Source organism: Toxorhynchites rutilus, chromosome 1 (genome assembly GCF_029784135.1).
Source record: "Toxorhynchites rutilus septentrionalis strain SRP chromosome 1, ASM2978413v1, whole genome shotgun sequence".
NCBI classification, from domain to species: domain Eukaryota; kingdom Metazoa; phylum Arthropoda; class Insecta; order Diptera; family Culicidae; genus Toxorhynchites; species Toxorhynchites rutilus.
This window is the reverse complement of record NC_073744.1, coordinates 180,711,075-180,737,126: the sequence shown is the minus strand read 5'-3', so window position 1 is coordinate 180,737,126 and position 26,052 is coordinate 180,711,075. Positions and strand designations below refer to the sequence as shown.

At 39.6% G+C, this 26,052-nt stretch overlaps 2 long non-coding RNA genes across 4 annotated transcripts; both read right to left on the bottom strand.

The window, feature by feature from the left end:
• Positions 1 to 896: 896 nt before the first annotated feature.
• LOC129762905 (uncharacterized) lies at positions 897 to 2,743 on the bottom strand. Of its 3 annotated transcripts, none has more exons than XR_008740744.1 (4): positions 2,699 to 2,743; positions 1,656 to 2,632; positions 1,489 to 1,603; positions 897 to 1,301 (listed from the first exon to the last, which is right to left on the bottom strand). It is a non-coding gene; the product is annotated as an uncharacterized LOC129762905 (long non-coding RNA). The 3 variants fall into 3 exon arrangements; XR_008740745.1 differs by having other exon boundaries at positions 1,489 to 1,600; XR_008740743.1 differs by having other exon boundaries at positions 1,489 to 2,632.
• Positions 2,744 to 3,160: 417 nt separating this feature from the next.
• LOC129763519 (uncharacterized) lies at positions 3,161 to 3,843 on the bottom strand. The gene is made up of 3 exons (XR_008740954.1): positions 3,733 to 3,843; positions 3,536 to 3,666; positions 3,161 to 3,477 (listed from the first exon to the last, which is right to left on the bottom strand). It is a non-coding gene; the product is annotated as an uncharacterized LOC129763519 (long non-coding RNA).
• Positions 3,844 to 26,052: the final 22,209 nt, after the last annotated feature.

The window sequence follows — 26,052 nt, the reverse complement described above, 5'->3', positions numbered from 1 at the left end:
TTCTTCATTCATAGACAAGATCCGTACAGCAGCGCCATCTGGTGGTAGTGTATTCCCCATGTCGGATGCAACCTATCAAACGAGTCCCTCATCCTGCCAACGGTCGGTCACCACAATCTCCAGACCCGGGGAAGACAAGAGCTAGTGTACGTGCCCACGTCATTCTGCACTCTGTCCGCACGCCACAGTGTCCGACTGCAGAAGACACATTCCTGGAAAATCAGGAAAATTCTAAACAAAGAACGAAGCGAACCCTCCTTGCTGTCGCTCACTGTACGGAGCTTATCGTCTCCTGGTTTGATGTAGCTACCCCAATTTTTCAACTCGCCATCCCGCTTTCCGTTTTCACAAAAATGTAACATTTGTTTATCTGTGTCCATAAAGACCTAATTTTCCAAAGCTTCGTAGATATGCCACCGGGAAATGGGATTGGGGAAGCGTGTGCTTATTCCGTGGCCAGCACAACACCCAAGCGATAACAGCCCACTCTACTTTGTTGTGTCGAATTGGTCCCAGAAAATGGTGTCGACAACGGTGCCGATATCGTGCCATTTTGCAACGATTTTGTCGACCTATCCTTCGTATTTGACAACCAATTTCGAGCCAACACTGTACCAATCTGGCACCACGTCGACCAAACGCAAAACTACTCGACGCTTATTATGGCGGCATTTGTTTTCATGAAAATTAAAAATTAAAAAATCGTGGAAAATCGTAATCGATGGAAAATCTTTAATTTTATTCAACATACACTTATAAACGAATTACAATGAATATGTATTACATTTTTACATTACATTACTACTTATAATGATCAATAATTCCTAACGCCAACAGTGGCTGTTGTACACTTAGCTATTTCCCTATATCATATTAATCACTGACATAGTCTTAGATTGATTAATTGTTCATATTGGGCATTGTGAGAATAAAAATTTGTTTGCAGTGTTAACATAACAATTTACAATTCAATGGTTAACAAAATCACTCAAAATGCACAACTAAAACTGCATCTGTTTTGGAATCTATTCTTTTATGAACTACGTAAAAAAACTTCCGATCGGCTTGTCTGAGCCTTCAGAAGCCAGTGAAATTTCCTGACGCAGTTTGAAGTTGAATGATCTGAATGAATGATTGAATTATTCCAATAGAATGAATCCCTTTTCAGTCACTGCAACGATTTAACTGATTCGACAGCGTCGATGAGATGATGAACGACGGGTCTAATAACAGGACCGAAAACGTACACTGGAGAATTGAGATCCTCTCGTTGGAGGGGGACAGCGTTTAGAGAATTCTACCTGTGGAAAGATTTGGTGAATATCATAAAGAAATTGGAATACCAAGTAATATTATTAAAAAAAGAAATGGATATATAGCAAAACTTTGAATATATGTAACCATTAAAAGCTGTTTCCACTGATCTTCGAAATACAACGAAAATTTGTATATAGTTTGAATAGCTTCCAATGATTTTTGAGAGCTTACCTGATATTCACAGATAGTGATATTATAATAGAGATAGGAGAAGATTGTCCTATGTCCAGTGCCAGTTGAAGACTGATGATCTTTCCAATGTCATTTAACTTTTAAATCTTCACTACTGAAAGAAATATAATTTAATCAAATTCCACAAGAAGAGATATTATCAATACCTGACGCTAATATCCTTTATAATTGGCTAAAATGTTACCTATGAGAAACTTTTCGGATCACATATAACGCTATGAAGTGTATAATTTCACGTATTCCCTTAGTGTTGAAAACTTCTGCCAGTCTTATGCCTGTTCCGTTGCAATTCTCCTGAATTCCAAATAACCCTGGAGCATGTTGTCTGGTCGTGTATCCGGTTCCATGCTGCTCGCTCTCAGCTCTCTAGAGTACTGAGAGCACAAGGCAGACAATCGGATATCCCCGTCCGGGATATCTTAGGTAGCCGGGATCCTGATCTTCTGCTTCATCTATACCTGTTCCTCAGAAACGCCGATGTCAACGTTTAATGATGTTTCCTACTACTGTGTCCCTGTTTCATATCCCTCCTATCCGATCTATAAACTTTTACTTAGTCGCGGCAATACATACACACACTCTTTACAGATACACGGGCCAAAGGTTGTGCAGTCCACTGATCATTCAACAAGAGCCAAAGGTTGTACCGCTCATGACAACTCTACACGAGCTGATGATTGCGCCGGCTAGTGACCATTCTATCCTGGATTCCTCGAGTCGAGAAGACGCACCACGCTAGATATGGGGTACATACAAGGGGGGCGTCGCTGATTAATGGTCAGCTGCATCCCAATAGGAAGTATCCCGTGTCGGGCACACGTACAGAGCATTGGATACAGCAACATCCCAATTACGAGAACACTTGTAATACTAACCTCGAGCCGACCGCGAGTAATCGGTTACATATTACTAACATAGATAATAAGAAAAACTCTCAAAATATTCAACTCCGGCCCCGTCAGGCTAACGCCATATGAGCCTTGATAAAAATATATATTTTGGAAAAAAAAACCTTGGAAGAACCCGATGGTGGAATATAGAGAATCTGTTCTTAGATGATGTTTAGCCTGAATGCAGCAAATCACGACAAATTCCTGTTGCTGTGTGTTCCATTATTGAATAGCTGGAAATTAAACGAAATCCATATCATATAAGTATTGAATAGCTGGAATTTAAACGTAATACTTACACAGTTTGCATCTCGATCAATTCTCTGTTTTGTTTTGAATGACAGTTCAGTTCAGAGAGAAAGAGAAAGGATACTCGCTCAGTGATGCCGTTTCTTTCATTGCGTACGATTATAGCTGAAATTATAGGCAGTGCTGCCTGCGGGTGGCAAGGCGGGGTAAAATTCCGGCACTTTTGTAGCACCCCACTCTACATTGTTGTACCAAATCGGTCCCAATAAATGGTGTCGACAACGGTGCCGATATCGTGTCATTTTGCAATGATTTTGTCGACCGACCCTTCGTATTTGACAACCAATTACGAGCCAAGCCTGTGCAAATCTGGCACCGCGTCAACCGATTGAAAAACTGCTCGATCCTTATCATGGCTCTATTTTTATTTGAGAAAAATGAAACAAATTAAATTTATGTTGTTTACTGATATTTATTATTTTCATAAATTTATACAGTTATATTATGTTTACACCCCCGACGCTACATTATAAATACTTTAAACGAATTGACTAACATGTATGGTAAACAATCTAAAGCTAAACATTTCGACTATCAATAATTAATTATTTCAGTTTTGAATTTTCGCAATATTTCTTCATAGTCTCGCCGTAGGACCCAGCACGACCGTTTCCAACGCTATCGGGTGATATCTATCGTCATCAGGTACATCTCAAGAGATGTAAATTTCATCATCGGATATTTGGTTGCAATCAGCTCAACTATCATTATCGCATTCTGCAATACCTGGCCTCGACAACATTAACAGTTGAGACGGTAGAGTTTGTTTCTGGAATAATTTAACAAAATTAATAATATGAAAATAAATTATTCCCATTCGTACTTACGCGTCTTGAGCTTCAATGTTCTTGATAAAGATGTTGTTGGGTTATTGAGTGCGCTACAGTTTAATGATTCCATCAGTCAGTTTATGTATGATACCAGCGGCGGCTAGTTTGTCTGTATGCTGAATCTGTTTCTGAAATTAAATGAAGAATATAATATTTATATTGCAAAAATGTAAATAAAAGCATTTCATACTTACACAATTTGACTCTCGATACATTCTCTGTTGTGTTTCCAATGACAGCTTAGAGAGAAAGAGAGAAGGCAAATTCTGCAGTGATGCCGTTTCGCTCAGTACTCGTTATCACGAATATTTATAGCTGAAGCTGTAGGCAGTGCTGCTTGCGGGGGGCAGAGCGGGGTTAGATTCCGGCACTTTTGTAGCACTTTATGGCGCTCGGTCGGCATCGGACCGATAACCGCTCGAAAATAAGTTAGAGCGGGACTTTTCGTCACTCGGTCGACACTGTGCTTATAACCGCTCTAAAATATAGGAATCTGAGAGACTAGTGACTTGGGGCTAGCGAAACAGCTAGAGTTAATTTGTTGTATATCTTGCGAATGAGATGAACATACATATGAATGTTTAACGAGAACAGCTTATTTACTTGTTTCTAGTTGGTGAAATGCAGTGGAACAACGAATTTGATATGCTAAGCCAATACACTAAGTAGTACTGCGCTTCGATGCTAGAGATACAGAGTTAGGGTAAAAGTTGCTCTTGCAGAAGCTAATCCAATAATCCGAAGAGTGTTGATTTTAGAAATAAACGAAATTCAACTCTGCTCGCATTGCTCGCATGATGAAGTTTTAGATATGTATATAAATATGAACAACATTGGAGCTTCTTTTGTGGAATTTATAGAATCCAGTTCACATCGTTTTGTATGAAAAGCATTATTATATTCCATGTAATTTTCAGAGCGAATCGACAAATTCGAGCAGATTATGTTCAAATAAAAGTTTCGTTGTTGTGTTCGAAACGTACTAATGAAAAAGGTGAGGAAAAAGGTTGTGTAGTAGGCCAACGCCGAGATAAAGAATAGTATGTGTGAGTTCTGGTTGTGTTAAAATTTGATTGTATAAGTAGCTATTTGACAGATAGGAATTCACATACCAGACATACCGGTGAGTTACTCAAATTTATTTTTCAAGTGCTTTCTGCATAGAAAGAAAACTTACAACTTTTTCCCCATGCATTTTTTGTCAAATGTTTCTCCAATAAAAGGAGCAAGGGATTTTGTGTCTTTGTTTATTTACGTTTTTGGTCGAGCCACAATTTTACCAAAAGAGAGTTTATTCTTCTGCAGAAATCTTTCATTACTTTGTGACGTTACTCAGCAATCTTTCAATCGCATAGCTTGGCATATTCTAAGTCGCATATGAAGTGAAATCGAATAAAAATCATATATAATGTCGATCGAAAGATACATTGTATATATTTAAAATCGTATAAAATTAAATTATTATTTAAATTCTTAAATTCTTAATTCGGTGTAACAAACATCAGTTTTATGACATACACTATCGTAAAACTGATCTATACGAAATATACAGGTCAGACTCGATTATATATAGACTTGAAAAAAATATTTTTTCTATATTTCAAATATGACTTATTTCAAGCGAAAATTAAATATTTCAACGTTATAGTTGAAGACTCACCAGGAATTGATTAAAATGATATTGCAGCGAAATTAAAAAAGGTTGGGTGTCAAAAAACGACTTGTAGAGCGGTTAGAGAGCTTTAATTTAGTTGATAGGAATATTCAAGTTTATTATATTTTTTTGGATAAAATTGAGAATAACACCTTAAAAACACTAACTTTTATGAATTTCACTTCTAAAATGTTACTTAAATCCACTTATTTAGAAATTTCACAACTATATCCTCTATTATTTTTTTTCTCATCTTTCAAATGAAAGCACAGTACAAAAGTACCCGCTGCTTGCATCTAACTTGAAATGCCATTTTTCCCTAGGTTTTGGTTTCATGGTTTTTGAAGTCTGACATCCATTCATTCCAGCGATCATACGTCAATCGTTACGCAATCATAACAGAGTGGATTTCCGAGCGGCACTCGCCCATATACCGATTGGTGTGATTTAAATAGCCTGTTTTGGAAGCAATTTTAATGCTATTGAAACAAGTTTTTGGATCAAAAAGTAACAAGCATATAACGCGTAGACATTTTAACTTTCGAATGAAGTGTTTATCATACCATTCCGTTCAGTTGTTTAGGAGGTACCAACGCTCAAAATCTGGTTGCTCCGACGTAACGCTTCTATTTTCGAGACTTAGAACTTACACCCCAGTATAGAAATGAAAGACGTAGTCTTACGTCAAAACGTAGCACTGAAACTTATTTGATCATTTATATATAAATTTCAAGACATTTCCACTAAAATACAATAGACGACCCGGAATGACGTATCCGATTGCATCTTTTTCATATTATATGTACGAGTTTTAACTGCTCTAGTATTATATTCCAGATAGCCGTGCGAGATAGCTGTTACTTATCGTCCAAACAACCGGAGCTCGATTCCCATCGGAGCAATTTTCTTAATCATCACAATCATTAATTCAAAATATTTATGCCACCTTCCACTAGAAGTCAATTGAATAATTCCTATTTTTAGAAACATAAATGTTTCTTTCTTTGAGGTTATAAAAATAATTATATCCTCATGAACATTTCCCGCCATTCATCTTTTTTTTGCATTTAGTAAATCGTATATACGTATGACAATAGTCGTACTAAGTGCATGTGTAAGTCAAACATCCATCTAAACTAATTCACAAGAAATGGTCATGTATGTATGTATATAGCACGCTTCCACTTTAACATGTATATGCCAATTGGGTACATAATATACCACCCAAAATATGGGATATACGATGCTGTACACATGCTAGTTATACAATTTAATGTTTGCTCGGCAAGACGCGACAGCCGAAGTATGTTCACTTGAGTCTTATGCATTGATCTTGATTTTTCGCGTTTTGATTGAACTCGAATGAGATAAATTTCCATGAAATGAAAAGTTCAAATAATATAATACTAGTGTTAGGAACCATAAAAGTTCAACATTTGATGAAAAGTAAATTGAATTGTTTGAAATTTTGAAATTCCTACCAAAATTTCAGTTGAGCCCTTATGATTTTGAACGCTAACATTAATTGATGAAAAAAATAGTTCGTTCATTTTTATTTCATATTTTTTTTTATAACAATACTTTTTCCGTGTACTGGATTACTGTGAGAAAAATACCGTAACATGAACAAAATCTGTGACGTCATAAATTTTGTTTATATTAAAAATCTTCTCACCTTTTATTTTCCATCTCGGACCAACACGAGCAATCAGTTGTGCGAAGGATAATCAGATGCGATGACAAACCTGACTGCTGTGCCGTCATATACATTTTGACGTAGGACATAATCTAACAAGAATATACGGGGGTGAAATGAAAATCTAAACATTGAATACGTAGAAAAAAATGAATCATTTCGAATGATTATAACTCTAGCTTTTCTTTACCGATCACAAAGATGTTAGCGACCATGGATAGGATTGGATATGATATATAAAAATTGCACCTTTTTGGGATAAACAGTTGAATAATCGTGAAATGTCAATCATTATCCAAACGCGCTAAGTGCCTCGTATTGATTGATCCGATTTGTGCCCTTTCAAATGATACCGACCAAAAGAACCAACCAGTGTAAACGCGAAACACAATGTTTTTGGGAGCGTTGGAGATGTAATTTTGCTAATATGTACAGAAAAACTACTCGGATATTCGATTTTGTTATTTGAACTGACAGCCTTCGGTGTAGTCCAACATCTCTCCGGTTATATCCCCCACATTTCTCATCCGTCTTTTAATGCTTTTTGTTAAACACGGATGAAACGGAATTCCGCTTTAAGATATAGAACGTATGTAACTTTCAATTGAAAGATGCGAGTGCCTTTCCACATGCGAAATTAAACACTTTGACCATGATAATGAATTTGGTCCATTCAAGCAGTTTCCCGTCAATGGAAGTTTCTTCTTTCAAAATTAATATAGAGTAGAAATTGCGGTTCATTCGTTAACCAGCTGCCGAGGCATCCAGACGTAGAGTTGTTTGCGTCTGTTGTACCGTTACAACAATACCGTTATTGGCTTCGTGACTGGTGGAGTGCTTTTGTTTTCACCCAAGCGGGTTTGTGAATGTCGCGTGTGATCCGTGCTGTGGAGAAGCGGAATACCAGTGCCACAATCAGCGGAGAACAAAGGCTGCTACAGCGGACGCTGTGACCTTTTGCTGGTGTCGGATTATCGGCATTGATTTTCTTGCATTGCCGTATTATCACCGAGGTATACCGATTCATCGCATTATTGGCCGATACACCATCTCGTCTGTATCAACGTGGTCTGCCGTTCGATTTGGTGCAACGAGGTACATATAAAATAAATATAGATATAAGATAATAAAATTAGTTACAACATTTAATATAATGGAGAATGATGAGGGATCTCCAGAAATGGAGACCTCCGACTCTGAAACCAATTCAAAAAAAGTAAATGGGAAAAAACATAAACGAGTCCCTCCTACAGAATGTAGTTCGTCTGGGGACGAATCTGCTCATCCTACCAAGCCCCCCTCGAAAAAAATTGCCTCCTCCCTCCTCCCTGAACTCCTAAAACTCCCACTTCTCCTCTCCCACCATCGATTTCACTTCCTTCTTCTGATATTTCCGAGCCAGTTCAAACCTCGTCCTCGTCTTCCTCTTCTGTTGTATCCTCTCCCCGTGTCAAGGTTTATCCAGAAGATGCACCTGGAACTGGACCCTGGGTTGTTTTCTTCCGGCCCAAACCAAACGGAAAAGCGCTGAATGTTATTCAGATCACGAAAGTGCTGACAAGATACTACTCCTCCGTGATCAAAGTTTTAAAAGTTAGACCGAACAAACTGCGTGTTATCGTGAGTGACCGGAAACATGCAAACGGTATTGTGATCGACCAGAGGTTCACCCTAGAGTATCGTGTCTACGTGCAGTCCCATGACGTAGAAATGTCGGGGGTGGTAACTGAAACGGGTCTGACGTGTAAAATGATAAAAGAAGGATTTGGAAAATTTAAAAAACTCCCTTTGGTGAGTGTTAAAATCCTGGACTGCCGCCAACTAGGGAAAGTCTCCCAAGAAGGGGGAGAGACTAAATTCACCCCGTCCGACTCGTTTCGAGTAACTTTTGCTGGTTCCGCCCTCCCTGACTACGTCATGATGGCTAAATAGAGGCTGCCTATGCGACGCTTCGTGCCAAAGCCCATGACTTGCCAAAAATGCAAGTCAGTTGGCCACACTTCAGCTTATTGTGCCAACAAGGAGCGCTGTGCCACTTGCGGAGAGCAACATGTGGGCGAATCCTGCAGTGCGACTGAGCATAAGTGTCCATATTGCGGAGGAGCTCCACATGAACTCTCAGCTTGTGAAACTTACAAGAGCCGCTGGGAGAATCAGAAGCGCTCTTTAAAGGAACGCTCGAAACGCACATTTGCGGAAATTTTAACGGGCGCTTCTCCACAGGCCCTACAGCAACAACATCCAATCTTCACACACAATGTTTTCTCTACGTTGCCAGTTGATGAAATGGAAGCGGACACAGCTAGCGGGGGCACACCGTTTATTTTCAAAGGGAATCCCCGGCGCAAAAATGTGACCACTCCCAAAATTCAAGAACAAGTCCCCCCGGTGATACCCCCTGTTAGCTTGCCTAAAAAATCGAGTGCAGCGGACAAGCAAAATCAGGTTCCTCCTGGCTTCCGTGGGAATAGTTCATCTTTGAACGACCCAGCACTCGAGGGGACATCAAAAACCCCAATTGTCCCTGTTTTTCCGTCCAGTTCAACTTCCCAATCGGGATTTATAAAGTTGACTGACCTTGTGGATCAAATCTTCACGTGTTTTAATGTTTCCGACTCCATCAGAACCATTGTTATCTCAATGCTTCCAGTATTAAAGACAATTTTGCAACAATTGATGCAAACATGGCCCCTCCTTGCAATGATTATCTCTCTTGATGTCTAATTCAAATAGAGAGGTCGGAGATATCACTGTTTTACAGTGGAATTGTCGTAGTCTTATCCCTAAATTGGATACATTCAAATTTTTAATTCATAACTCCAATTGTGATGTTTTTGCTCTGTCCGAAACTTGGCTTTCTGCGCGAGATGATCTCTCTTTCCACGATTTTAATATTATACGCTTGGACCGTGATGACAGATACGGAGGGGTGCTATTGGGGATCAATAAGTACCACTCATTTTTTCGAATTGACCTTCCACCTATTGGAGGGATTGAAGCTGTTGCTTGTCATGCAAACATCAGAGGCAAAGACCTCTGTATTGTCAGCTTGTATTGGCCTCCGAGAGCTGCGGTTAGCCGCAAGCAACTTGTTGACATGTGCTCACTCCTTCCTGAGCCACGATTGATCTTGGGAGACTTCAACTCTCACGGAACTGCCTGGGGGGAACCGTACGACGACAATCGTTCATCGTTGATATATGACCTTTGTAACAGCTTCAATATGACCGTTTTGAACACTGGGGAAACAACACGTGTGCCTAAACCTCCTGCTAACCCAAGTGCTCTTGACCTCTCGCTTTGCTTGAATTCACTATCGTTAGATTGCAAGTGGAATGTAATCCAGGACCCCAACGGTAGTGATCACTGGCCAATCAAAATTTCCATCACCATTGGGTCGAATTCTTCTGAATCTATAAACATGGCATATGACCTCACATTGACTGGAAAAAATATGCGGACGCGATTGCTCTAGCCATCAATTCCAGAGATGGCTTACCTCCATTGGAGGAGTATAACTTCCTTTCTCGTTTGATCTATGACAGCGCGGTTCGCGCTCAAACGAAACCCATCCCAGGCTCCACTATTCGTCGAAGGCCTCCCAATCCATGGTGGGATAGCCAATGTTCCAAGCTTTATCAGGATAAATTGAACGCATTCAAAGCTTTTCGGAAACGTGGAACCATTGAAAATTTTCAATCGTATTTGGACCTTGAAAATCAATTTAAAAACTTGATCAAAGGGAAAAAACGTGCTTATTGGCGAAATTTCGTGGAAGGTTTGTCACGAGAAACGTCAATGAAAAAAATATGGAAAGTGGCTCGAAACATGAGAAATCGCTCTTCAACAAATGAAAGCGAAGAATATTCACATCGATGGATTTTTAATTTTGCACGGAAGGTTTGTCCTGATTCCGCTCCTGTGCAAAAAATTGTTCGAGATATACCACAAGATAGGTGCGATCTTGATTCCGAGTTTTCGATGGTAGAATTCTCTCTTGCTCTGCTTTCATGTAACAATTCTGCTCCGGGATCGGATAGAATTAAGTTCAACTTGCTGAAAAACCTCCCTGATGTGGCGAAACATCGCTTGTTGAATTTATTCAATCGGTTTCTGGAGAATAATATTGTTCCAGATGACAAGTACGAGTTATAGCTATTCAAAAACCCGGAAAACCCGCGTCCGACTACAATTCGTACCGCCCAATAGCAATGCTGTCTTGTATACGGAAATTGTTGGAGAAAATGATCTTGTTTCGCCTTGATCGATGGGTTGAATCGAATGGCCTACTCTCAGATACACAATATGGGTTCCGCAGGGGCAAGGGGACGAATGATTGTCTTGCGTTGCTTTCTTCAGAAATTCAAATGGCTTACGCCGAAAAAAAACAAATGGCTTCAGTATTCTTGGACATAAAGGGGGCTTTCGATTCTGTTTCAATAGAGGTTTTGTCGGACAAATTACACTCTCGGGGTCTGCCGCCTCTATTGAATAATATGTTATATAACTTGCTTTGTGAGAAACATTTGAACTTTTCTCACGGAGATTCGGCAGTAAGTCGGGTCTCTTACATGGGCCTCCCCCAGGGCTCATGTTTAAGCCCCCTTTTGTACAACTTCTATGTAAACGACATCGACAATTGCCTTACACAAAATTGCAGCCTAAGACAACTTGCAGATGATGGAGTGGTGTCTGTCGTAGGATCAAACGAATCCGACCTGCAAGGACCCTTACAAGATACTTTGAACAATTTTTCAACCAGGGCCATTGGGCTAGGGATCGAATTCTCCACGGAGAAAACAGAGATGGTGGTTTTTTCTAGGAAGCATAGACCAGCAAAACCAAAGCTTCAACTTTTGGGTAAACCGATCACTCATGCTATGTCATTCAAGTATCCTAGGGTCTGGTTCGACTCCAAATGTACTTGGGGGGCCCATATTAGGTATCTGAGTAAAAAATGCCAACAAAGAATAAACTTTCTCCGTACAATTACCGGCACCTGGTGGGGAGCCCATCCCGAAGATCTTATAATGTTGTATCGAACAACTATTCTCTCAGTGATGGAGTATGGCAGTTTCTGTTTTCAATCAGCTGCCAAAACACACCTCATTAAACTCGAGCGAATTCAGTATATTTGTCTCCGTATCGCGTTGGGATGTATGCCCTCAACGCATACCATGAGTCTCGAGGTTTTGGCAGGCGTACTCCCACTAAAAGATCGCTTCAATTTACTATCTCTTCAGTTCTTCATCCGGTGTAAGGTTATGAACCCATTGGTGATCGGAAATTTTGAGCAACTGATCGAGCTAAATTTTCACTCCGGATTCATGAGTTCATATCATGAATTCATCTCCATGCAGGTTGATCCTTCTTCGTATATTCCCAACCGTGTTTGTTTCCCTGACTACATCAATTCCTCTGTGCATTTTGATCTGTCCATGAAGCAAGATATCCATGGATATTCAGATTACCAACGATCGAGGATCGCTCCAACGATCTTCGATGAAAAGTATGGGGGTATCAATTGTGATAATATGTACTCTACTGATGGGTCCACTATAAACGAGTCCACAGGATTTGGAGTGTTCAACGAATTTTTTAGCACCTCACACAGTCTTCAGAATCCTTGCTCAGTGTATATTGCTGAATTGGCAGCAATTCATTGGGCGCTGGACAGCGTCGCCTCACGACCTGTTGAACACTATTACATTGTAACGGATAGTCTTAGCTCTGTCGAAGCTATCCGTTCAGTAAGGCCAGAAAAGCACTCGCCGTACTTCCTTGAGAGAATACGAGAAATTTTGAGTGCTTTATCCAGACGCTGTTATGTCATTACCTTTATCTGGGTCCCTTCACATTGCTCCATTCCGGGTAATGATACCAGTAATGAAAATACCATCGCTAACTGGCAACGCAAGTGGAATGAAGATGAATTGGGCCGGTGGTTTCACTCGATTATCCCTAAGGTTAGCCTCAAACCGTGGTTCAAAAGTCTAGACTTGAGTCGGGACTTTATTCGCACCTTCTCCCGACTCATGTCCAATCACTGTTCGTTAGACGCGTTACTCTTTCGTTTCAATCTGGCCGGTAGCAATCTCTGCATTTGTGACCGAGGTTACCACGACATCGAACACGTTGTTTGGTCGTGTGAGGTGTATCTTGTTGCCAGATCGAATTTAGAAAACTCCCTTCGGGCTAGAGGAAGGCAGCCCAATGTGCCGGTGAGAGATGTGTTGGCTCGGTTAGACCTTGATTACATGTCCCATATATATGTTTTCCTTAAAGCTATAGATCTTCGTGTGTGATTGTCCCTACATCCTTATACCCTCCTTTCCTTCCTTAACGGGTAATTCGTCCCCTTGCTATAAATAGTAGAATAAGTTGAAATGTAAATACACTATAGATATACGAATAGATTTAAGAAATGAGTGTTCATCAACATTGTTACAATTTCCTTATATCTCATCCTTCTCCTAAAAATATGTCACCCTCCTAAACTCGAGTACACCGCGAGTAATCGGTTTTCCACCTTACTAACCATAGATCTAAGAAAATTGTTTATATATATATAGCTTTAAAATTATATTTAAGAATTCGGCTCCTTTAAACTTAAGTAACTGAGCCTGTAAAAATAAACGAATTAATATAATAAGAAATTGCAGTTTGTATCACTTTATACTCTCGCTCGGAGCTGGTTGGAGAAAAAGGGCGGAGCTTAATTATCAAATGTGTTGCTTCTCCTGGGCTGCAATGCGCTGAGCGATGCGAGTAAAGAAGACTACAATGTAAGTGTTGATGGTTTTTCGACGAATACTTCGAATCAATATAAATATGTTTACTGCGAAAGAACTGCTATAATGTTTGGTTTACGTTTGCCTGAAAACCTACACGAATATACTATACGTGATGAATTGAATTCAACTGATATAAACGTTATGTTAGAACAAGTCCACGTGGCCTTTCTCATGTGCTTGCCGTCGAATACCTCGAATGTGCACCTCTTGTTTCTTCGTGACAGACGTGTAGGGACACAAAGAGAAGCTGTTATGAGTCCACTGTTACTCCTATGAACCAGCTGGCTGTTGAAAATTGGACACAAATCAAATTTTGTTCGAAACGGGATCGAGTAATGTGTTTCGGCTCCGTTGTAACGGAGGATAAATGTTCGATGATGACGGCTGTTTGTGGAACATTTTACACTAACAAAATGTACTGCTGGAAGTGTATTTGCAATTATTTAAAAAAAAATCAAGCCACAATTCGCATATGTTCGCGTTGTAATCCGCACAACAGACAACTGACAATCAGACAACTGAAACAAGATTGCCTGTGATGGTAGTCCTTACATGTCGATGCGTTTCAAATTTATCCATCGTTTCAGCAATTTCGCCCGAAATGGGATTGCACCTCATCCCTGTGGGTGGTAAATAATTGCACTTCTCCACGCTTCTCGTTCCGCTTCGCTGAATTTTCTCAATCACTTTCGTGAGGTTCCCTTAAATTTTGTACCAAGTGAGCACACCCCACTTCTGGGCTGGAGAAATGCAATGGAGAATTCAATTATGGGATATTCGAGCGCGGTAATTAAGTGCACGTAAGTGAGAGTGGGAGTGTAATTCATTGGATTCCCGTACCGGTCCCAAGCCGGAAGTTTTCCTGCAAGACGCAGGAACACTAGCGGGGAAACTGGTGGCAATTAAGCGTTTGAAAGAAGCATAATTTAGGAAGCTGGAGTTTGAGTTTAGTTTGCTGGGAGAAGATTAGCATCAGTCGTTCCAAATTCTCTGTCGACTGATGGAAATGTGGTGCAGAGAATTGCAATAACGGAACTTGGATTACATATCCTCATGGCATTTAGCTTCCAGCAAAGTGAGAATGGATTTGTCCCCGTCGGGGGGTTTTTGTTTTACTTGTCCAAACTTAGCCAACGATTCAGATCATATTGTTCGTCTCCCCGTTGGCTTTGGGTGGGAAATTCCGGAGATTTGTTTGATTACGCCAGGTGTGCTATTCAAGGATTAAATTTGCATAAAAGACTTATCAATGCGATGAAAATCAGTGAGATTAGTGCATCGATATTTACATTAATTCGTTCAACTTTTCGAGAATTAATGGATGAAGCGATTTTCCATATGAGGGAAAAGTTTTGTTCTAAAATTAACAAATTCATTTTTCACAATGAGGTATTGTTAACTTGTTGTTTGTTGTTATTGTCCTCATAATGTTTTTATCAGGAATTTATATTAATTTGTACGGTCTGTTGACGAATCGAATTTATCCCCCATTTCTTATTGAAATCGGGACGGACGAAGAGGTGGTATGACCAATGCGAACAGTTGGCTCAGAATCGATAGTCACATCAAAATATATACCTCGTATCTACGGTTGATTCCGGAGAACATTCTTTAAGAATTCCTATCAGTCCTAAACCCGCAAAACAAATAGGCCAATATCAATTATGGCTGCTCGTTGAAAGAGCACCAAAGTTTATCCATTACTAACCCCATTCTGCTTTCTCCGCTCCAGGACGGCTATTTTCATCCTTCAACGACTTTTTATCAGTTATATACCGCCTTTCACAGGGCATTTTCATAACAATATTTTACACGGTAATCAGATTGGACTTTAACGGACATGCTCCAAATTGAATGGGGAATGCCGCATTAAATCCGCACAAATATAGGCTCTGTTGAAAAAATAGTATCCTTCATTCAAATAGAACAATGAAAATAAAGTTTTCCGACTGATATTTCATTTCCCATGCTAGCCGCCGTGTTTGTGTACACAATCGCATCACGAATTTATGTTTCCGTTTCCAACATCCATCAAACAATTCGATCAGTGTAAAAGTGTGTGTTTCCCATCTGGATGCCGTTTCAAGTTGACGGAAGTGACGAGCATGAAAGGAAAATTGCAGCCAACGCACTTCAGAAGTCCTTCCCACGAAGAACTGTCGAAGGAAATCTGAACAAGAAGGAAGGAGCTTTGTGGTCTCCGTGGCTTTTCAACCTCCGGCATCAACATTCGCCTTGTTTTGTCGTCTACGAGCGTCCGAGGAATCGATAAGAACTGATCTCAAGAGACGCATTCCAGAAGAATCCACCCAGTGTGGGGTGTTTCCTTTGGCTGCCTTCAAGTATTCAATTTTTGCTTGTGACGCTTATAGCTATAGCGCTTATAATTTACGAGCGGAAACTTTTAACAGGTCCATTCTGTCAAACGCGAGATCTCTTCGATAATGAAAACGTAAAATCGGTGAAACTCATAACAATATACTTCGCAATGCCGTTTATGGTGTACAATAACCCTCGAGTTGGGCTCCATAATCGTAATTTCTAATTCGGACGTTAGGCCGCTCCTAAGCCGGGCTCTAATTTAATAGTCATTTAGTGAATTATGGAAGCTTTGATTGCAATTCCCATTGCTCTTCAAGAAATTCAGTCTGAGATGCGGTGGTGAATATAATCAGTGTGTAATGTGGTAGACCAACACTTTCTGACATGTGCATCATTTTGACAGTTGTTACAGTGATGCTTCTGAATCCGGACGCTTTTTTATCCGGACACTTTTTCATTACATTAAATATCATGCCTAAACCATGACATTTTTTGCATGTTGAATTAATGTGACTGATAGTTGCTATTGTGTCAATTTAGTTTAGTGTCAAACATAGTACCTAGCTGTTAACAAAAAAATGTAAAAAACAAAAATCAATGTGAATTTCACAAACCCATGTCCGGAATAAAAAGAACATTCAGAAAATGCTTTTAAATCCGGACGGTCAAAAGTTGACGATTAAATTTCTCATTGAAGAAGTTGCATAAGGGTATGTTAGAAGACCTAGTATGAAGTATGAAGTGTGGAGCAAAGATTTTCACCCCCGGGAAACCCAAAACTCTTCGGTATACAGCACGGGGTCGATTATATGACCCGTTTGTATGTACGTGGGTAACTTTGTTACTTTGTCTGTAGCGCTGTCCCACAATAATAGATATTGAACCCCCTTCCTGTTGACCGATTGATTTAAAATTTGGAACACATCTTTATCTTTGCAGTCATTATAAAAGTGCGTATTTCGTGATCTTGAAAATCCAAAATGGCGGCCGCTAAAAAATGGCGCATTTAATATTTTCTCTAAACCCCATCAATATGTGTATCAAATGAAAGGGCTTGATTAGTACAATACGGTCGCTACAAAATGTTGGATTACATATTCCCTCAGAACCCCATCAATATTTGTATCAAATGAAAGGGCTTGATAAGTACAATTATTGATGAAAAATGTAAATCCAAGATGGCGGCCGCTACAAAATGGTGGATAACATATTTTCTCAGAACCCCATCAATATGGATATCAAACGAAAGAGATTGACTAGTAGAACATAGTTGTTCATGCAAATGCAAATCCAAAATGGCTAGCCCTTTCGTTTGTGCTCCGTTGGCCGAGTGGTTAGCGTCATAACTAACATGCCGGGTGTTCGGGTTTGATTCCCGTTCTGGTCGGGGGAATTTTTCGTCAAAGAAATTTCCTCCGACTTGCACTGTGATCACGCGTATTCTAGAGCTTGCCACTCAGAATGCATTCAAGGCGTGTTATTTGGCATAGAAATCTCAACTAAGTACTAATAAAAATGACGCAAGTAATACTACGTTGAGACGGCGAAGTTCCTCTAGGAACGTTAGTGCCATTGAAGAAGAAGAAGAAGCCCTTTCGTTTGATACCCACATTGATGGGGTTTGAGAAAATATGTAATCCACTATTTTGTAGCGGTCGCCATCTTTCATTTATTTTATTTCCATCAATAACTGTGTTCTACTAGCCAAGCCCTTTCGTTTGATACCCATATTGACCGCCATCTTGGATTTACATTTTTCTTCAATAATTGTATTTTACTAGTCAAGCCCTTCCATTTGATACCAATATTGATGGGGTTTTGAGAGAATATGTAATCCGCCATTTTGTAGCGGCCGCCATCTTGGATTTACATTTTTCATGAATTAGTGCATTCTACTAATCAATCTGTTTCATTTGATACCCATATTGATAGGATTTTGAAAAAAAAAATATATATATATGGCGCCATCTTGTAATGGTCATCTTGTAAAAATACAATAAATAATTGAATTATTAAAAAAACATTGTACCAAACGTGTTTCCATTTAATCCCGCTACTTATGACGCACCCGTTAATAAGTTCTACAAGAATTAATAAATAATTTCTCTCAAAGAATTGCAAAGAAAACAAGTGTCCGGATTTGAAAGCAAAAGTGTACGGATTTCAAAGCATGATTAAAAAAGTGTCCGGATTTAAAACCACGACACGATGAAAGAAATTTCTAATTTTGAACAAATATAACATGATTTTGTGGAATTCTGTGATTCATAACTTAGATGAAGGCCTTCTAATTCTATAGGAACGCTAATTTTTCATGCTATGATATGTCAATATTTTTTAGTAGTTGAAGTTATATTCGTAAGCGCTTAAGCGTCCGGATTTCGAAGCATTACTATACTTGACATGTTACTTGTTTTGTGTTTGGTTAAATTCACCATTTCATCATGATTCTACTGACATCCGAACAACGAAACATTTTTTAAGCACCATAAACGATGTGAGAATTTTCATCTTCCTCGTGCGATCGAATACTGCAGATTTATTTTTCAAACGAAACTCCCATAATTCATGCTTTTGACGCCATGAGCGAAAAATAATCAAAGTATTGAACATCGCCGAACGTGAAACGGGGAAATCTCCGTCGGCGCTTTTCGAGGGTGGTCAGCCATGATATTGTTAGTATAGCATCCGATTTTGTTTGCGTTTGATTGGGAGAGGAAACAAAAAAAAAGATAAACCAATAGCCAACGGTGCTCTTCGTTCACTGGTGGCCATTTTTTGAGCACGCACAAAAAGCCACAATTCAATTATTCGGATGTTTCATATCGGGGACGAAAAAAAGCTGAAGGAGAAATAGAAAAAAAAATTGGATGGCTTTCATCAAATAGTCATATAAATTCGATAACCGATTGGTGAAAATTTTTATTCTGATGCTGGTTTCTCATGTTTTGTTGTCTACTTCACAACATAATCTGCTGTAGACGCAACACAGAGCAAGTATTTGGGTCGCTGTCAACTATGAGCTCTATTACGAGTCGGAAAACGGAGCTTCTTCGAAAAATGGTTCTGCCGTTATTCAGATTTATTCAAAACGAGGTCCGAAGAGTGGATGATGTAGATGTAGATAATTATTGCGATACTTTGAAACTTGCGTAACTTTTTTCTTACTTAACCAAAAATTACCAAATTTTGCCCAGTTTCTCATTAGGGCGGTTATTTACGTTCGCTTAGTTTTGCAGTTGTCAATGAAATTCTGGTCAAGATGGAAGAAAATCAGCAAACCGTTCTGGAAAGGATTTTGTTTACATGTATAATCCTGGGTGCCGCATCGCGCCTTGATGAATATAGAGAAAGGGTGGTGGAGGAAGGGTGATTGTTTTCGTGAATTTGAAAAAAATATAGCTATCTCACCACAAATTGATAGTCTAGATCTCTTTTTATGACAAAACTAGCATACCCGGAAAACTTCGTCCCACCCAAAATTTGTTTTTTGTTATCAATACCTTCAAACATTCACGTTTTCTTACTAAGCGCAAGTTCATGAGTCCAATCGCAGAACTGTCCATTGATTGATCTTCTAATCGACCCCGTTGAATTTACCTTTTACTATAAAATTCCTAGTACTTCTACCAAAACTCGTCATTATAATATCAGATTATTTTTAGACACAATCCTCGTTCAAGATTTTTCAACCACTTGCAAATAACATGTTTCTCCGTTACATGGAATAAATGTTTGATACAGAAAATATGATAGAATAAAGACAGACCCATACCCACTTCTCCCCTTAGAGAGGGAGGAGGAGAGTCTATTCACCATAGAAACGTTTCGGCTCCCCTAAAATCTTCACATGCCAAATTTGGCTCCATTTGCTTGATTAGTTTTCGAGTTATGCAGAAATTCGTTTTTCGTTTGTATGACAGCCCACCCTAAGAGAGTGGGGAAGAGTGTCGAACCACCATAGAAACATTTATTGCATCCTAAAACCTCCACATGCCAAATTTGGTTTCGTTTGCTTGATTAGTTCTCGAGTTAGACAGGGGGAGGAGTGTCGAACCACCTTAGAAATGTTTCTTCCCCATAAAACCTCCACATGCCAAATTTAGTTCCGTTTGCTTGATTAGTTCTTGAATTATGCGCAAATGAATGCTTCATTTGTATTGTAGCCCCCCTCCCCCTCAGAGAGACGGGAGGAGTGTCTATTCACCATAGAAATGTGTTGTGTCCCCTAAAACCTTCGCATGCCAAATTTGGCATTTTCTTGATTAGCTTTCGAGTTATGCAGAAATTTTTCTTTCATTTGAATGGCAGCTCCCCCTTAGAGAGGGGGGTGGAGTGTCTAACCACTGTGAAAACATTTATTGGGCTCTAAAACTTCCATATACCTAATTTGGTTTCGTTTGCTTGATTAATTCTCGAGTAATGCAGAAATTTGTATTTCATTTGTATGGCATTGACGCAGAAGAAGATTTGAGCTGATCGTATCATCAGTTACATATTATATCCGTATCATTAGTTACATATCAAGCTTCGTTTTCCGCACTTCTAATTGCAATCTTAGGCTTTGGCGCACCATCGTGAGTCAAGAGGCACTCTCGAATGGAAAAATCATTCGACGAGAATCATCACACAGTTTTATCAAGCACAACAGCCACCAGCAACATCCTCCGGTTTGCTATAACTGATAGCACAGATACCCATTCCAAATTCATGCTGGGGTTCGTCTTCATTTGCCAATTCAGGCCTGTTAGTCGGAAATCCTTCTGATGAAATAAATTGAATTCTGGCCTGGTTTGCCGCAACATAACTCTGCCTGTGCCTCGATGCCGAGTAGGGTGCCCACATCAGTCATATCGTATAGGCTCCCCTGTGGAAGTTTGATCAGACAATAATTGCATCGCAGAAAATATGTACGAATACTACTCATGTTCCTTCAAATATGGATGAATTGCCCCACCTACCATGCTATGATTCTGAACCGGGATAAGAACTAATTAAGCATTCTGCCTCTGACTTGAAAAACAGGAAGTGGGTTATATCTGTGTTATAACCGCAAGGGCGACGTAGGACTATCGTTGGTTTAGTGATCATTTGTTTTTAGTTGCTTCTGAATGAATAAATAAATGAATATTTGGGGGACTTCGAAAACGAGAGTGGTACGTTGGAGGCACGATATTCAGCAACGATTTGTATTCCATTTCCAATAGACAAAATATCTGTTGCATCAAATCAGTCTACATAATTTTTGCGTTCGCTCATCCTTTCTAACAATTTCATTTCTCGTTTGAGAAATTGTTGAGTAAACATCGTTTGCCAGTGCGCGTAGAGCGGGAATTCCTTCTTAAGATTCATTGCATCTCTAATAAATTGCCGAAAGACGTGGTCTTACGTTGATCGCAATTGATTGAAAAATCACAAAACCAAATGTATTTGGTCGCAGTATTATATGGATAGAAAACATAATAAACACTTTCGCTTGAATGTAATTTTCAATTTCAAGGGCATCTTTCCGGCATCTTTCCGGAATCTTCTCGATGCTGGATGGCAACCAAACGAAAATAGTTCCGCGCGTGTATGTGTGTGTGGTGGCTGTTCCGATGTCTCAAGCGGAACCGTTTGTGGCATAACTCTCCTCCTGATGGATTCCCTTCTGGCCTAAGGTGCACAAACAGGCTCTTGGTGACACCGTTCATCAGCGCTTTCATGATAAACGAAGTTAGCTTCACTACAACAGCGACAACATGCTCCAATCGCTGTTCAATTATAACTGGGTGGATTTAGGTTAGGTTAGGTTTTGTATTATAGAGACTTCAAACTTTTTCAGTTCATTCGTCTTCAGCCTTGAGAAAAGGCCTTGGAAAACTTTACTATACTCCAGCACTACACCTCCACCCTCATTGCCTTGAGAAAGGCACTCGATCCCTCGCCGTCCAGCAACGATGTTGTCCAGTCGGTGTCCACGCAACGAATGAGTGGATTTCCGAACGGCGCTCGCTTATATACCGATTGGTGATTTCAATAGCCTGTTTTGAAAGCAATTTTAAGGCTATTGAAACAAGTTTTTGGATGAAAAAGGAACAAGTATATAACGCGTAGACATTTTATCTTTCGAATGAATGAAGTTATCATACCATTTCGTTCGGTTGTTTAGGAGCTATTAACGTTCAAAATCTCGGTCTCCGGCGTAACGCTTTCGTTTTCGAAACTTTGATTTTACATCCCGGTATAGAAATGAAAGACGTAATCCTACGTCAAAAAGCTATCTTCAACAAGAATACAGCTATAGGGGAGGACGGGGTAAGACGGCCACCTTGAGCATAGAGTACAATTAAACACAATGATTGAAAAAAAATGAGGCATTTCATTATGTCAGCATCGATCTTGAAGATGTTTTCCGCAATCACGTTGACTTTCAAAAGTTTTTCTTTTTTTTTTCATAATGTTATATGATAAAATAAAAAAGGTATATAAAAGGTGATACTAAAATCATGAAGGGTTAAGTTGGCCACCACTAAGGGTGAGATGGTCACATGAGGTGACTCGTGAATCTAAGCGTTTAGAGGATGATAGTTTCCGGCAAAATTGTGCTACATATCAAGGTCGTTGTATTTTAGATCAAGCGTGACAGGAGTGGGAGGTGTTATTTATAGGCTATAGGTAACTATAACGTGCTTAATGTGCAACCCTTGCGAAATTATCATAGTTAAAATTTATTATATTTAGTATCTGAAAAAACATTAAATTTATCATGAATGCGCGAATTGAGTGATTCAACCAACATGATGTTCTCATTCAATTCGTTAATTAGGCGCGTTCAAAGGTGCGTCTATGGCAAATCTCATCTCTTACAATAGTGGCCACCTTGCCCCCGCTATGAGTCAAGCAAAAGTATCTCAATAATTCTATGAAATGCTTTAAAACATAACGTTTTCTATACAAACACACTCACACGACCCGTGTGTTTTGACGTAGGACTACGTCTAACCGGAAGATATAGGGGTGAAATGAAAATCTAGGCACTGAACAAGTAGGAAAAAATGCAAGATTTGGAACGCTTATAACTCGAGCATTTCTCAATAGATCGCAAAGGTTTTTGCATCAATTGATAGTAAATATATCTACGCATCTATCATAACGAATAACATTTCATTTTTCTTGAAATAAATAATTAAATAATTGTGAAATATCAAGCATTGTCCAAATGCACTCTGTGCCCATTTTTGATTGGCCCATTTTGTGCTCCTCAAATCGTACTGACCAAAACGGGCAACCAGAGCAGCAGCGGAATACAACGCAGAACGATTGGAAAGGAAAAAGAAAAAAATGAACGAAGCATTGGTCGCAGTCTCACACATGCGTAATTCTCGAGCCAGCCAGTCAGCTTAAAAATCCCCGCTCCGCTGCCGTAACGATCATTCTTTGTGTGGACACCGACTGGACAACATCGTTGCTGGACGAGCTGGACGGCGAGGGATCGAGTGCCTTTCTCAAGGCAAGAGGGTGGAGGTGGTAGCGCTATAGTTTCGGCCGCCGAAGTGATCGAGTTAGCTGGCAAAGCTGCTCGCGACGATTAGAGAACCCGCATTCAGAACAGACCACATTCGGTTCGGTGGACATCAATACAACAACAGGCAGTTGCAGCGAGTGCCGAGTGACAAACGCAATCGTAAAACGGCAGCAGGTAGCAGAAGAAAAAAGTTTGTTCTTTATACAAACTGCTTTGGTGGCAAATCCAGAACAAGGCGGCATCGAGGGCGTTTGAAATGGTTTTTTTCAAAACCACGAGTACTATGTTTTCTAAATTGGAACCATTCCATAAAACACGGCGCTGCTCAGGGCCATTAAACCTTCCAAAAAAGAGTTGACGAAATACAGTTCAATGCTTTCTAAAAGAATATCCAAAATAATAATAAAACACAAATTATTTTTTTTAATAATTTGTTTGCCAGGATATGATGAGTATGAGAATTTGGCAGTTGTTCTGAGCTTATTGATGATTGGGGACTTTCCCGATTATTTAATTTTCACCAATTCTTGACTTGCTTCTAGATTGAAAGTACAGTCAACATTTAGCTAATTGGACGGACCTGTAATGCGACATATTTATTTGGACATTTTTGTTAACATAGAGTTCGGGGTCCAAATTATGACCCCACATTAAAAGTCGACACTGTACCACTGTCATCGCAAATGTTCAATTACAGGTTCAAATCGCCTCCAATGTGACACTGAGTGGTGCCTCGGCACGTCGCATTAAATATAATTTACTGTACAACATATCACAAGCTGGATGGGAAGAAATTTTCCAACTGTGAAAGCTGTGGCTAGTGATCCCTGATAATCGTTCGATTAATCGATCAATCGAATACTTCCTACAGAAATCGATTATTAATCGAACGAATACTGCACAACCAATAATCGAAGCGAACGAATAATTACCGTCGATTAATCGATCCAAACTCAGAGAGAAAAAAACGTACGGCCGCTGCAGTTTTATCCTGAAAACAAATCATTATCTTTGAGGCTCCCCTAAGTTCGTAAACAAAGCTCAATGCCGTCAACGTGAATTGAGCTTCGTTTACGAATTTAGGGATGAGTAAAAGATAATAATTGATTTTCAGGCGGAATGAACACTTTTTTGATTCCATATAGCTTTCTAGCAAATGAGAAATATTAATCTAACCAATGTTTTTCTCAGTGTGGTGATTAATCGATTAATCGATTATTTGGGCCGATTAATCGTATCGAATAACAAACTGCTGAAAACTATTCGATTAGCCGATGAACGATTAACTTCAAAAATCGGGGATCACTAGCTGTGGCGAGTGGCAAACGCAATTGCTAAACAGGAAGGTTTAGCCGAACAAGATGGGGATATCGAGTTATAACAAAACAATAAACTCTTTAGATTTTTTTTTTTTTTTATTAAATCGTTTATTTTTACAGGCTCAGTTACATAAGTTTAAAGGAGCCAAACTCCTATCTGTATTGTTACAAGTATATATAATCATTTTTCATTAATTCTAGTGTTAATGAAGTAGAGAACCGATTACTCGCGGTTTGCTCGAGTTTAGAAGGGTGACATTTTTTTCAGTAAAAGGAAGGGATATAAGGATATGTTGACAATGTTCACACTCACATTCGCACTCACATTCATCATACTCAATTCTTAAGCCTATCTTATATCTAATATGTATTTACATTTCACCTTATTCTATTGTTAGTAAGAAGGGATTTAATTTCTCGCGAAGGAAAAGGAAAAGGAAAAGGAAAATATAAGGATATAAGGACAATCACACACGAAGATCGATAACTTTTAAGAAGACGTATATTTGGGACATGTAATCAAGGTCTAACCGAGCCAACACATCTCTCACCGGCACATTGGGCTGTCTTCCTCTGGCCCGAAGAGAGTTTTCTAAATTCGATCTGGCAACAAGATACACCTCGCACGACCAAACAACGTGTTCGATGTCGTGGTAACCTGTGATTGTGATGTGACTGTGACAGTGATTGGACATGAGTCGAGAGAAGGTGCGGATAAAGTCCCGACTCAAGTCTAGACTTTTGAACCACGGTTTGAGGCTAACCTTAGGGATAATCGAGTGAAGCCACCGACCCAATTCATCTTCGTTCCACTTACGTTGCCAGTTAACGATGGTATTTTTACGGACTAAAGAATAAAATTCATTGAAGGCGATTTGACGCTGATAAATATCGCCTTCCATTGCACCTACCTTTGCCAATGAGTCAGCCCTCTCATTACCCGGAATTGAGCAATGTGAGGGGACCCAGACAAAGGTAATGACATAACAGCGTCTGGTTAAAGCACTCAAAATTTCTCGTATTCTCTCAAGGAAGTACGGCGAGTGCTTTTCCGGCCTCACTGAACGGATAGCTTCGACAGAGCTAAGACTATCCGTTACAATGTAATAGTGTTCAACAGGTCGTGAGGCGACGCTGTCCAGCGCGCAGTGTATTGCTGCCAATTCAGCAATATACACTGAGCAAGGATTCTGAAGACTGTGGGAGGTGCTAAAAAATTCGT